Raw genomic sequence first — 13,906 nt, forward strand, 5'->3', positions numbered from 1 at the left:
GCTTCAGGACTTCCCTTCTCAGGCGTTCCCACTTTGAACCCCACAGGAAGTTGAACATGGCTCGTTCCAGGGTTAAAATAATTCTTCTTGGGGGAATAAAAACAGAACTGATCAATAAAAGCAAAGGTAAAATCACTCCTTTAATGATTAAAACCTTTCCCTCTATTGTCAGTTCCCTCAGTCCCCAGTACCCTAGCCTCTGTCTAACTTTCCCTAAAATGTCTGGCCAGTTCGTTCTCCCTCCCCCCTCCTTGTCAAACCTAACCCCCAGAATTTTTTGGTCGGTCTGGGTCACAGTCAGGGGCAGTCCTGTCGTTTCAGTCGCTGTCCATGGTCCGTAAAATTGGGCTTGGGTCTTGTCTCGGTTTAGTTTGGACCCAGAGGCCCGTCCAAACCAGTCTGTCAAGTCCAGGGTCCGGTTGACTGACGAGAGGTCCGTGCATAAAATATTTATGTCGTCCATGTACAAAACGCATTTGTTCGTCAGTCCCCCGGACCCTGGCACAAAGACCCTGTGGATTCGTTGGTCCCTTCTCAAGATCTGTGCCAGCGGCTCGATGCAAATCGCGTACAGAAGAGGAGATAACGGGCAACCCTGACGGACACCGCAGTTGATTCCTACTGCTTTTGTCAGATGCCCGTTAACCAGGATTTTGCTGATGATCCCTCTATACAGCAATCCCACCCAAGCTATGAACCTCTCTGGAAGCCCCATTTTTTGCAGTACCTGGAACAGGTACTGGTGCGAGACTCGATCAAAGGCCTTTTCAAAGTCTAAATTTAGGACTATTAGCCGAGTGTTTTCGTCTCTCGCCAGACAAATGGTGTCTCTGATCAGTACGAGGCTGTCGGTGATCTTCCTCCCCGGGATGGCACAGGCTTGATCCGGGTGAATCAAGTCCTCTAAAACCATAGTCAGTCGATTCGCTAAAATTTTGCTAAAAAGTTTGCAGTCGAAATTTAAAAGCGTGATAGGTCTCCAGTTTTTCAAGTCAGTCTTGTCTTTACTCTTGTAGAGTAGAGTCACTATCCCTATCCTAAAACTATCTGGCAGTCGGTCTAGCTTCTCAAATTCCATAAAAACCGTCAGTAAGTCAGGTGCTAAAATGTCCCAAAAGGTCAAATAAAACTCAAAGGGAAGTCCGTCCTGTCCTGGGGACTTCCCTCTGTTAAAAGTTTTTAAACACTTGTCGAGTTCCTTGACACTAAAATTTTGGGATAAAAACACATTTTCGGTCACCTGACATTCGATGGAATTTAAAACTTCTTTTAGGGTGTCATTAAAAACAGGTTTCTCTTTGTACAATTCAGAGTAAAAACATTCTATGTCATCTTTTATCTCCTCTGTTCTTTGTGAAGTGCGTCCGTCGTCATTTTTTAGTTTTAAAATAGTCCCTTTATTTAAAATCTTTCTAAAAAAATAACGTGTGCACTTTTCACCTTCTTCTGTGTCCTTTTCCCTGCTTCTTAAAATAACCCCTTTACTTTTTGTTTCTGCCAGTAGCGACATTTCTCTTTTGATACTTTTTATTTCGTTATTAAAATCGATCCCCTGTTGTGTTAAAAGAAAATAGCGCTGCAGTCCCATCATGCGTCTGTTTTCCCTATCTTTCTTTCTCTTACCTGCCTGCCTAAAGAAAGTCTGGGTCCTTTCCTTCACCATTTCCCACCAGTGCGCACGTGTAGTGTAAAAGTCTTGGAGGGTCTGCCACTCTTTGTACTGCTCCCGGAACTGACTAACTAACTCCCTATCTTCTAAAAGGGAGCAGTTAAGTTTCCACAGACCTCTCCCTACCGTCACACCTGAGGGAAGTGACAGTGTGCAGGACAGCATGAGGTGATCTGAGAAAAAGACAGGGGTTAATCTAGCATCGGTCGGCACCCAATTCCGTATAAAGATATAATCTATGCGAGAGGCTTTGGTGCCGTCACCACTGAACCAGGTGAAGCCCTCCTCTCTGGGATGCATGGCTTTAAAGCAGTCAGTGAGTCTAAAATCCCTGCATAAGCCCTGTAATAAAACCGATGTTTTGTCCAATTTAAAATCTTCCCCTATCCTCTTCCTGTCTTCTTTGTTTAAAACACAGTTAAAATCACCTCCTACAACTAATGGTGCCCTACCTAGCATGTGGGACTGCAGGTCTTCTAAAAAGTCATACCTGTCATTTTTTTCGTTAAAACCATATACATTTAAAAGGTTAAAATCGTGCCCCATAAAAGTCAGGTGTGCTAAAAGTGCCCTACCCTCTTTCACCACGGTGCTGCCCTTCACCAGAACCTGAGGGTTTTTAAATAAAATGGCCACTCCATCATTCTTATTATGGTTGGATCCACTCCAGATCGACGTTTGTGGCCAGGTCTCCTCCCACTGTGTGTATTTTTGTAAAAAAGGTAGGCCACATTCTTGAAGTAAAAACACATCTGACTTAAAAGTGTTAAGAAATGATAAAACACTCTGGGCTCTAACTCGCGACTTCACACTTCTCACATTGATAGTTGAAAAGGTGAGAGTCATGAGTATGTTTTAAAAACAGGTACGACAGTTTAAAAGACTATAAATAATTAAAAGACTACATTTAACACAGGTTTCCTTCTCGTGATGTGAAAGAATCTCATTTCACTATCTCCACACAGTCTGGAGGTGATTCCCGAGATTCTGACCTCCAGAAGCCAATATTCGCTCGTCTCTCCAACGGAGTTGATTGTAGCGCTATATTTAAAAAAGAGCACTGGTTGGGTGAACCGGGGGGGGGGGCTTTGTACCGCTCCTCAGGAGGGCTCTGAGAGTCGGACTCAGCTCTCCCCCTCTTCTCTGAGGCTTCTTCAGCCTCAGAGCTGGACAGTTCAGACGCAGTCCTCTTATTGCTGGGCTGGGTGTCGGGGAGGGGGTTGTCGCTGGACTCGTCTCCCCCCACTGTAATGAGACTCCCTGTGGAGTCCTCATCAGGGGAATCAGGTCCAGCTGCACCCAAGTCCTGGCTCCGCCCACCTGCTTCTTCAGGTCCCTCTGCAGGGCGGAGCTCAGGCTCCTCCCCTTTTCCCGCCTCACCGGGCTGTTCTCCTCCAACCGTGGTTGTTGGCGGGAGGTTTGGAACTCCCAGCCCCGCCTCTTCAATTAGCACATTTGCTGCACCTGGGCAGCCATTTTCTTCTTGATTGGCTTCAGTCTCCTGTGTTTTCTTAGCTTTAAGTTTGTTGGCAAATGAAAAAGGGCAATCTCTGAAGAGATGGGTATTTGCTCCACAGAGATTGCACTTCCTGCTATTGGTGCATTCTTCAAAAGAATGACCAATTTCTCTGCACTTGCCACAAATAATTTGGTCACACGCCTCGGCCAGGTGTCCATGCTTGCCACATTTGTGGCACAGCTTGGGCTGGCCCTGGTAGTGAATGTAGCCCCGGTTAGTTCCCAGGACTATCATGGAGGGCAGAGATTTCAGGCCCTGGAAGCCCTGAGGGTCCTGCCATTGTTGAATGGGGACCCTCCAGGCACAGTTCCAAATACCATCTTCATCTCTGACCTTGGTAGTCTGTCCTCTCACCGTGCAATATCTACCCAGCCACAAACAAATGTCCTCTGCATTGATGGTTTCATTGAACATCCTGACAATGACAGTTTTAGCAGCATTGTCAGTCAGTTTCTCAATGTCAAAAACAGAAAACTGGGTCTTAGCGTTCTCAAAGCGTGTCCAAAATTCATTCAACAGTGGGGCCGTGCGAAAACTTACATCATATCCTTTGTTAAAGGGCAGTCCTAGTATACAATTAAGGTCGTCAGGTCTGAAGCCAAGAGTCTTTTGGATGAGCTTTCGGGAGAAGTCCAACCTTGACATTCCCAGGAGCTTACCATCCTTTTCTTTAAATTTAAAACGGACACTGTGGTGCCTCCTCATGCCGGCCGGTGCAGCCGACATGGCTAGAGGCACCACTAAAAACTAAATAAATAGCAATAAGTTACTTTTAAAACCTTAAAAGTCAATAAGTTAAATAAAAAGAACAACTTACCTTTGAGCAAATGTACCTAAAGTGCAAATACCAAAAGTGCAAAAACAGCAATTTAATATCAAAAAAATGTGCAAGACAATATACTCCCAAGAAGCCAGGAACTAATTCAATAGATATGAAAGAGTCCTGCTAAACGGGAGCGACCGCAGTCTTAGCCAAAAGGCCGAGAAGCGATACTGTAATATTGTCAGATACAGGTGACCCAAGTGCCACCCTGACCTTTACTTTGATGGTCCACAGAATCGAATAACCACCCGGAATGCGTCTGGGTTAAGGTATTCTGTGGCTCCGGGATGGCGGCCAGTGACCGTTTAACATTTTAGCTATCACGTCAGTCAGTCAGTCAGTCAGTCAGTCAGTCAGTCAGACAGACAGTCAGTCAGTCAGTCGGACAGACGGACAGACGGACAGGACAGGACAGGACAGGCAGCATATCCCAAAGGCAACGGCCGCAGGTTGGCAAAATGTGGACGTTACAAACACAGCCTTCCTGTCTGCCTGAGAGCAGCTGTTATACAACACCAGTATATTGTTGGTCACGATATAATGCTCTTGCCAGATTACATTCAAATGACTTATTATTCATAACAATTAAGGTTCAAAAAAATGCAAGAATCTAATATTTCTTATACAGTGCCATCTAGCCTACCAAGTACACTCACTTTTTACTCAAGCGTAAACATTTTTCAAAGCGTTAACAGATCATCGCATGATCACATGCTTGTGACCGCACCGCATTATTTTTGAACAACATTGGGGAGATGCACCGTTCCTGGAGCTACTGCAATACCAGGTCGATGCGTGGAGAGGATGGAGCAAGCTCCTGTTCCATCTCCCTGTTCCAAAAATCAATTTAATATATAGTCCCCGGGTAGGGGACATATCAGATATTAAACTGATAAGAACAAATTATTATTTTTTTTTTTTTTGGAAAAAATAATTTATTTACATTTCCTTCAAACCAACAACAATATAATAACAGTCAACTCAACACAGAAACAGCTCATACATCATCAAACCAAAAATTACAAACAATCTTACCCGGGGAAGAAAAACAAAGAAAACCCAAAACCATAAAACAAACCATTACCCATAATAAGAAAACAAAAATTCATATACCCGTAAAAATACACTTCCATCTGTCTTTAATCGCCCTCAGCCCCCATCGATCCACTTCCAACTTAAATTTATCCCGCATGTGCTCTACTACATGCCCAAACACCCCACACACCGTCCACTTTGTCACCCCTCGCAGTTCCCCGCACCGTGCTTTCCACAGTCCAAGTTTGGTCTGGGAAATCAGTTCTACTACCTTGCTCATCTTCTTTTTCTCTAACTTAAAATCCATACACAATATTTGTTCCCATGTAACATCCTTCAAAAACACAAATTTCTTTCCTAATACACTCCATACCTCTTTTGCAAAAACGCAGTCATACATTACATGGTTAATCGATTCAATGCCCATACAGTCATTTCTAGGACAAAACTTATTTCTCGTCAACCCGTGGTTATACAAAGTCAGTCTCACTGGTAATCTCCCATGTAATACCAGCCAGTTAAAATCCTTTAGGTCATTGTCCACGTGCACGTCCTGTATCCTTTTCCACACAACAGCGGGTATGTGGGCTGCATCTCTGGGATCCAACCCAACCATAATGCGCTCGTAAAGTTCCCTGTGATTCTTCGCCATATCCACATTCCAGCATTCCTTCCATTTCCTGGCCCAGCCCACAATCCTGTCGAAATATTTAGGCATGGTCTCTGCCTTTGGGAAGCAGTTGTCCCATGGTACCTTTAGTCTTCTCAAAGGAAAAGAAAGCCAAAATTTCAAGAAAACCTGACACTTGTGTGTCTGAGGGGACAACAGAATATTACACACATTTGAAAAGAATAATACATTTGTCTTCATACGTAAATTGATGACACCCTTGCCCCCTCGTTCGATAGGTTGGTACATAGTCGCCCTTTTTATGTATTCATAACCCCCCCAAAGGAAACCAAACAAGGCTTTCTGCAGTTTAAACCAAACAATAGCAGGCATGGGATAGACAAAGGCAGTGTGCAATAAGGTAGGCAGCAGATCTGCCTTTACTGCCATGACCTTCCCACTTATGGTCATTTTCCTCATTTTCCACAAGTTGATCTTTCTCTCTACCTTTTTCAATGCAATGTCCCAATTTGTCACTATATCATCATGTGTGCCAAATAATAACCCCAACAATTTCATTGGACCCACACACACAGGCAAACCAAGGGGAGCGTCCTTCTTGTCTCTCCATTTGCCCACGTACTTGAGGTGTGATTTGTCCCAATTCACCTTTGACCCCGAAGCCCTCGTGAAAAGTTCTACAACCTTCAAAACTTCTCTGACATCAAAATCATTATCCAAGTACAGGATCGTATCATCTGCAAATTGAGAAAGTTTTAAAATTTCACCCCCAGGAAGCTGAACTCCCCGTACCCGGTCACAGTTCCTGATAGCACATGCTAAGACTTCAATGAAGATCACATACAAAGGAGCAGATGCAGGACACCCTTGACGCACCCCTCGAGTCTGCCCGAACAGGCTGCCCAGATTACCGTTCACACACATCCTACTACCCACCCCTGTATACATGGTCCGTATCCACCCCCTAAATCTGCCTCCAAAACCAAATTTCTCTAAAATCCTGAGAAGAAAATCATGAGCAACTCTGTCAAAGGCCTTTTCCTGGTCCAACCCCAGCAAAATCAGAGAAACATTACAGTCTTCAGCATAAGCCAGGACATCCCTATGCAGGTTTAGATTCCACTGAATCTGCCGTCCCAGTACTGCACACGTTTGGTCCTGTCCTATTATGTGGGATAAGACCTTGGTCATGCGGTTTGACACAATCTTACTAAAAATCTTGTAGTCCGTACACAATAACGTTATAGGCCTGTAATTCAGTATGCTCCTTGGGTCACCCTTTTTATAAATAAGGGTGATTTCTCCTTCCCTCATTGTGTTCTCCATTAGTCCCGACGCACCCATGAAATTAAATACATCCAGTAACTGAGGCCCCATGACATCCCAGAAAACCACATAAAAGTCCGTGGTGAGACCATCCTTGCCAGGGACCCTACCCTTTTGTAATGAAAAGAGGGCCTCCCGAACCTCTACTAGGGTCATATCTGTGTCCAACTCACCTCTTAAATCTTCCGGAACAAATCTATCAATGTTATTCAATAGATTTGTACCCTCGTGGTAATCAACACATTCCGACATAAAAAAACGCGAGAAGTGACGAGTGGCTACATTAACCAGCTCGCTTTGGTTTTCAGTCACTATCTGCCCATCAAAAAGGGATGCAATGCTTCTCTTCTTCTCCCTTAATTGTGTCTTCTTAAAAAAATAGGCAGAGCACTTCTCGTCCTTCTCCCACTTCTCCCTAAGGCACCTAAATTTGTATGCCTCGGCCCTGTTGTGAAAAAAAAACCTTTTGTTTATTTTGCCAGAATTTCAGTTGCTCTTCATCGATGTCCAGTCCGTCATTTTTCTTCACCATCATTTCCCCAATCAGTTTTTGTAAATGATAGTACTCCTCATACTCACGTTTTTTCGCCATCCTCGTATAAGCCTGGACAAAATGCCTGATACGTTTTTTTGGTGTCCCCCCACCACTCGCACAGATTTCCATAAAGGATTTTCATTTCAATTAATTCATTAAAGACAATTCTAAAGGAAGTCCTAAAACAAAGGTTGGACAGTATTTGATTGTTTAGTTTCCAATACCCCTTTCCATATTGGACACAATTTGGGTCAAAAGTAACCCGAAGCATGTTATGGTCTGTGTAAAAAACCGGAGAAATCAGAACTTTCTTAACCAAAAAACCCGCAGGACAAAAGATATAATCTAGTCTACTTTTGACCCCTCTACTATTTGACCATGTATAGCCAGGGTCATTAGGGTATACACTTTTAAAAGAATCAATTAAATCATATGACGTTGCCCACTTCTTCAAATTAAATATTGACGTGTCTCCGTCACTGGAGCAGTTTAAATCCCCCCCCACCAAAACGTGCCTATTCGTCATGAAGACCGTGTCTAACAAAGAAAAAAGTGCTTTTCTTTTTTTTGGAGTAGTGTTTGCATAAATATTGACCAACCTGAGATTAAGACCCTTCCAGTTCATGTCCGTTCCCAATACACGTCCTTGAACCACAGAAAAACTCCCCACAATCGAAACATCTTTAGTTCCACATAGACTTCCTACACCTGAGGAGTGGACCCCCCCAATACTCCACCTCGACTCTCCCTTAACCCACTCTCGGGCGAAGGAAGTGGCATCATTGTCATCTTTCAGATGTGCCTCCTGTATGAGGCACAGGGTGAAACTCAGGGAGCTTAAATGAGAAAAAACCATCGCTCTTTTGGTGACATCCCTTAAACCTCTCACATTGAGAGTTGCAATGGTCAATGTCATTGTTCTAACGAGGGGAAACTCATGTAATATATTTTTTCCATCAAACCAAAAAACGGATGACACACAGTCAGGTATATCCCTCTCCACCCTGCTCCTCCAAACTAAAAGGAAAACCAAACAAAACTGCACCTTCTTCACCGGCCAGAGGGTCTTCAACTAGGGCAGGAGAGCAATCACCGGTGACGCCACTCGGGGGCAACTTACTACTCACTGATCCTTCGGCAGCCCCCAGAGATGAAACCTCAACGCGGTTGATGTCATCCATCTCAGGTGTCCCGGAGCACATTGGAACGCTGGCTTCATCAGCACTCACCTCCACATGGTCCCTATCCACCTGGATCACAGTATCCTGCTCCTGCACCACCTCCACCTCTTCCACGCCACGCAAGGGTATCACCTGGTTGTCGACTTTTCGTGTAAAAGAGGAGGTGGGGGCCTCCGCTGGAGATGGCACTTCGGTCCGTCTCCTCTTCCCTTTACTCCTCCCAGTACCCACCTTGACCCAATCCGCATTGGCAGTGACATCCTCCGAGCTGTCAGACTCCCGCCTCTGCTTTTCCCCAGTGTCTCCGCCTCCTCCAGGAAGTGAGGCCACATCAGGAGAAGCAGCCACACCTGTGTCGTTCCCTATGTCCTTCATTAATTCGGCAATTACGTCGTTGATGGGCTTCATTGATGACACCTGCCGCACACCTGTAGCTCGTCCTCCGGCCACAGTCGCATATGTGGACACCACCGACGTACAGTTCTTATACAAATGGCTCTCAGACCCACACAAACTACATTTCTTCGGACGCTCGCAACTTCCCATGGTGTGACCCAGCCCATCACAGTTCCTGCAGCGCACCTGAGTACAATTTGCTGCCAGATATCCATACGTGGCACACTTCCGGCAGTAAAGGGGTTGACGTTTCCCCGTCCAAAAGCCAAGTGAGTCCTTCACGTCCGGCATACGCGACAAAACTTCAACATACCTGGACAGGAAACACTGTACAGCGTCCGCAGTGACCCAGGGATTGTAGACGTGAACTGTGACCACTCTCTCACCGGTGCGGCAGAGACTTTGCACTCGAAAGTCCGCCATTGGGACATCTTTCATCAGAGCAGCCATTCCCTTGACTTCTTCCATCTTAAGTAAACTGAAAAAAGTCACATCAAAGTATGTCTCCGAGGTGTTCCTTTGCAGGCACAAAATGTCTTCCGCCTTCAAACCCAACACGTCAAACAAAATTCCTTGGCCAAACTCTTTCCGGTCCACAAACTCTTCCGTACCATTCCAAAAAAAACGCAGAGTATTCTTCAGCACAGTCTGAACTTGCTGTGATGCAGTAGACGCCATCCTGAGATTAACCGTCAAAACTACCCCTCCTCAGCGTATGGAAACCATTCCAAAAGGCCGAGAAGCGATACTGTAATTTTGTCAGATACAGTTGACCCAGGTGCCACCCTGACCTTTACTTTGATGGTCCACAGAATCGAGTAACGACCCGGAATGCGTCTGGGATAAGGAATTCTGTGGCTCCGGGTTGGCGGCCAGCGACTGTTTAACATTTGAGCTATCACCTCAGTCAGTCGGTCGGACGGACGGACGGATGGACGGACAGACGGACGGACGGACGGCCGAGAAGCGATGCTGTAATATTGTCAGATGCAGGTGACCCAGGTGCCACCCTGACCTTTACTTTGATGGTCCACAGAATCGAGTAACCACCCGGAATGCGTCTGGGTTAAGGTATTCTGTGGCTCCGGATTGGCGGCCAGCGACTGTTTAACATTTGAGCTATCACCTGAGTGAGTGAGTGAGTCAGACAGACAGACAGACAGTCACGACAGGACAGGACAGGACAGGCAGCATATCCCAAAGGCAACGGCCGCAGGTCGGCAAAATGTGAACGTTACAAACAGAGCCTTCCTGTGTGCCTGAGAGCAGCTGTTATACAACACCAGCATAGTGTTGGTCACGATATAATGCTCTTGCCGGATTACATTCAAATGACTTATTATTCATCACAATTAAGGTTCAAAAAATGCAAGAATCTAATATTTCTCATACTGTGCCATCTAGCCTACCAAGTACACTCAGTTTTGAATCAAGCGTAAACATTTTTCAAAGTCTTGACAGATCATCGCATGATCACATGCTTGTGACCACACCGCATTATTTTTGAACAACATTGGGGAGATGCACCGTTCCTGGAGCTACTGCAATACCAGGTCGATGCGTGGAGAGGATGGAGCAAGCTCCTGTTCCATCTCCCTGTTCCAAAAATCAATTTAATATATAGTCCCCGGGTAGGGGACATATCAGATATTAAACTGATAAGAACAGATTTTTTTTTGTTTTGAAAACGTTTATTGACACTTCATTCATTCATTCGTTCATTTGTTTCATTTCAGTCATTTCATTTTTCCATCCACAACTTCTTTTTGATATAAATATTTATCTGTATAGGACAATAAATATCTTCAATCATAAAATGATACAGATAAAACCAGTCATGGGTAAAAAAGTTTGTTATTTGAAAAATTAAACAATGTGCGAAAAAAATTTAAAAAAGAGTATCAATTGTCCGTAAAAGCTATAAAAAGACCATTAAAAAGCTCCAACCAAAGTCCCGTTTGTACAGGAGCGCAGTGAGTCCCTACCAAGGGTAACTCATCCCGCTCTTCCAAACAGTAGGTCTCTCGGGAATCCTGTCGAGGCGCTCGGCCGAGATCCCCGCCCTGGTGCTCCTTCCCGCCTGCATCTCCTTCAGGGCGTTGATGGCCAGCCACTGTTTCATCCAGTCCTTTTTGGGGACGGGCCTTTGGCTGGCCCCGTAGAGCACCAGCTGTGGTGTGAGGACCTCCTTCGCTGGTAGGTACGGGAATTGCGAGGAGCCGGCCATTTCCCACAGGTCCACAGCAGCACTGCACTCCCAGAGCAGGTGCCTCACCGACTCCGGCGCGCCGCAACCAGGTCGGGGGCAGGTCGACAGCGTCGACATTCCCCGGGAGTGCATGACGGACCTGACTGGGAAGATCTCGTGTGCCACCATCCATGACAGGTCCCGGAGTCTGTTTGGAAGAGCGGGATGGTTCACATTGCGCCAAACCGTGGAGGGCTCGCCGAGTGCAAGCCCGCGCACTGGACTCACTGATTCCCGCTCCTGTACAACACATAAAAGGGAACGATGGTTAGTTAAAACCTGTATGTCCTCCTGCTCCAGGCTAAAATGCTTTAAAAAATTCTGTATAAAAGCATAGGCTGGTGGCAGGTTAAAAGATACTCGAAATGTAAGACTTATGGTTAAAATTTTGAGCCGCCTGAGGTAGGACCCCATCCAGAAACGTGTCATGGCTGCTGTTTTGGGGTTTCTGGATGAGGTCGTCACTATTTTAATGTGTGTGGCTGTGTATAAAGACATTAAAAAGACAGAGAGGTCTGGAACTACTTTGCCTCCTTTCTCCTTTGGCAGCTTTAGGACTTCTCCTCTCAGGCACTCCCACTTCGAACCCCACAGAAAGTAAAAAATGGCTCGTTCCAGGGCTAAAAGAGTTCTCCTTGGGGGGATAAAAACAGAACTGATCAATAAAAGCAAAGGTAAAATCACTGCTTTAATGATTAAAACCTTCCCCTCTATCGTCAGTTCCCTCAGTCCCCAGTACCCTAGCCTTTGTCTAACTTTCCCTAAAATGTCTGGCCAATTCGTTCTCCCTCCCCCTTCCTTGTCAAACCTAACCCCCAGAATTTTTTGGTCGGTCTGGGTCACAGTCAGGGGCAGTCCTGTCGTTTCAGTCGCTGTCCATGGTCCATAAAATTGGGCTTGGGTCTTGTCCCGGTTTAGTTTGGACCCAGAGGCCCGTCCAAACCAGTCTGTCAAGTCCAGGGTCCGGTTGACTGATGAGAGGTCCGTGCATAAAATGTTTATGTCGTCCATGTATAAAACGCATTTGTTCGTCAGTCCCCCGGACCATGGTACAAAGACCCCGTGGATTTGTTGGTCCCTTCTCAAGATCTGTGCCAGCGGCTCGATGTAAATTGCATACAGGAGAGGAGATAACGGGCAACCCTGACGGACACCGCAGTTGATTCCTACTGCTTTTGTCAGATGCCCGTTAACCAGGATTTTGCTGATGATCCCTCTATACAGCAATCCCACCCAAGCTATGAACCTCTCTGGAAGCCCCATTTTTTTGAAGTACCTGGAACAGGTACTGGTGCGAGACTCGATCAAAGGCCTTTTCAAAGTCTAAATTTAGGACTATTAGCCGAGTGTTTTCGTCTCTCGCCAGACAAATGGTGTCTGTAATCAGTATGAGGCTGTCGGTGATCTTCCTCCCCGGGATGGCACAGGCTTGATCCGCGTGAATCAATTCCCCTAAAACCATAGTCAGTCGATTCGCTAACATTTTGCTAAAAAGTTTACAGTCAAAATTTAAAAGGGTGATAGGTCTCCAGTTCTTCAAGTCAGTCTTGTCTTTACTCTTGTAGAGTAGAGTCACTATCCCTATCCTAAAACTATCTGGCAGTCGGTCTAGCTTCTCAAATTCCATAAAAACAGTCAATAAGTCAGGTGCTAAAATGTCCCAAAAGGTCAAATAAAACTCAAAGGGAAGTCCGTCCTGTCCTGGGGACTTCCCTCTGTTAAAAGTTTTTAAACACTTGTTGAGTTCCTCGACACTAAAATTTTGGGATAAAAACACATTTTCGGTCACCTGACATTCAATGGAATTTAAGACTTCTTTTAGGGTGTCATTAAAAACAGGTTTCTCTTTATACAATTCAGAGTAAAAACATTCTATGTTATCTTTTATCTCCTCTGTTTTTTGTGAAGTGTGTCCGTTGTCATTTTTTAGTTTGAAAATACTCCCCCCTTTATTTAAAATCTGTCTAAAAAAATAACGTGTGCACTTTTCTCCTTCTTCGGTTTCCTTTTCCCTGCTTCTTAAAATAAACCCTTTACTTTTTGTTTCTGCTAGAAGCGCCATTTCTCTTTTGATATCTTTCATTTCACTGTTAAAATCCATTCCCTGTTGTGTTAGGGTTAGGGTTAGGGTTATTAAAAGATACTGACATTTACGCAAACACTTCTAAAAACAGATTAGATCCTTGCAGAATCTTTCATGACCCCGAGACTTCCTGGGGCCGTGTCTCCCAAGTGCTGAAAGATTTGACACACACACCCTAGATTTCTGGGTCAAGAAATTATATTATTTTGTTATATGATTTTATTGTTTTATTTGTATTATTTTTATTGTATTCAAAACTTTCCACCACAGTATTCTCCCCACCGAGTCACAACGTCCCGAGTTGAGGTCAGCAGCGCCCCATCCCCCCTATACACAGTATTGATGCTGCACTGCTTCCCCCTCCTCAGACGTCTGATGGTGGACCAGAATTTCCTTGAAGCCGTCTGGAAGTCGTTCTCCAAGGCCTCACCCAACTCCTCCCATGCCCAAGTTTTTGCCT

General features: G+C 45.1%; 1 non-coding gene and 1 pseudogene across 1 annotated transcript; both read right to left on the bottom strand.

Moving 5' to 3' along the window:
- Window positions 1-4,761: 4,761 nt before the first annotated feature.
- LOC137607909 (U2 spliceosomal RNA) lies at window positions 4,762-4,946 on the bottom strand. Its single transcript, XR_011038075.1, has one exon. It is a non-coding gene; the product is annotated as a U2 spliceosomal RNA (small nuclear RNA).
- Window positions 4,947-10,631: 5,685 nt separating this feature from the next.
- On the bottom strand, window positions 10,632-10,808 carry LOC137607908 (U2 spliceosomal RNA; annotated as a pseudogene).
- Between the last annotated feature and the right edge of the window lie 3,098 nt (window positions 10,809-13,906).

The sequence above is a fragment of the Antennarius striatus genome, chromosome 14, assembly GCF_040054535.1.
Source record: "Antennarius striatus isolate MH-2024 chromosome 14, ASM4005453v1, whole genome shotgun sequence".
NCBI classification, from domain to species: Eukaryota; Metazoa; Chordata; class Actinopteri; order Lophiiformes; family Antennariidae; genus Antennarius; species Antennarius striatus.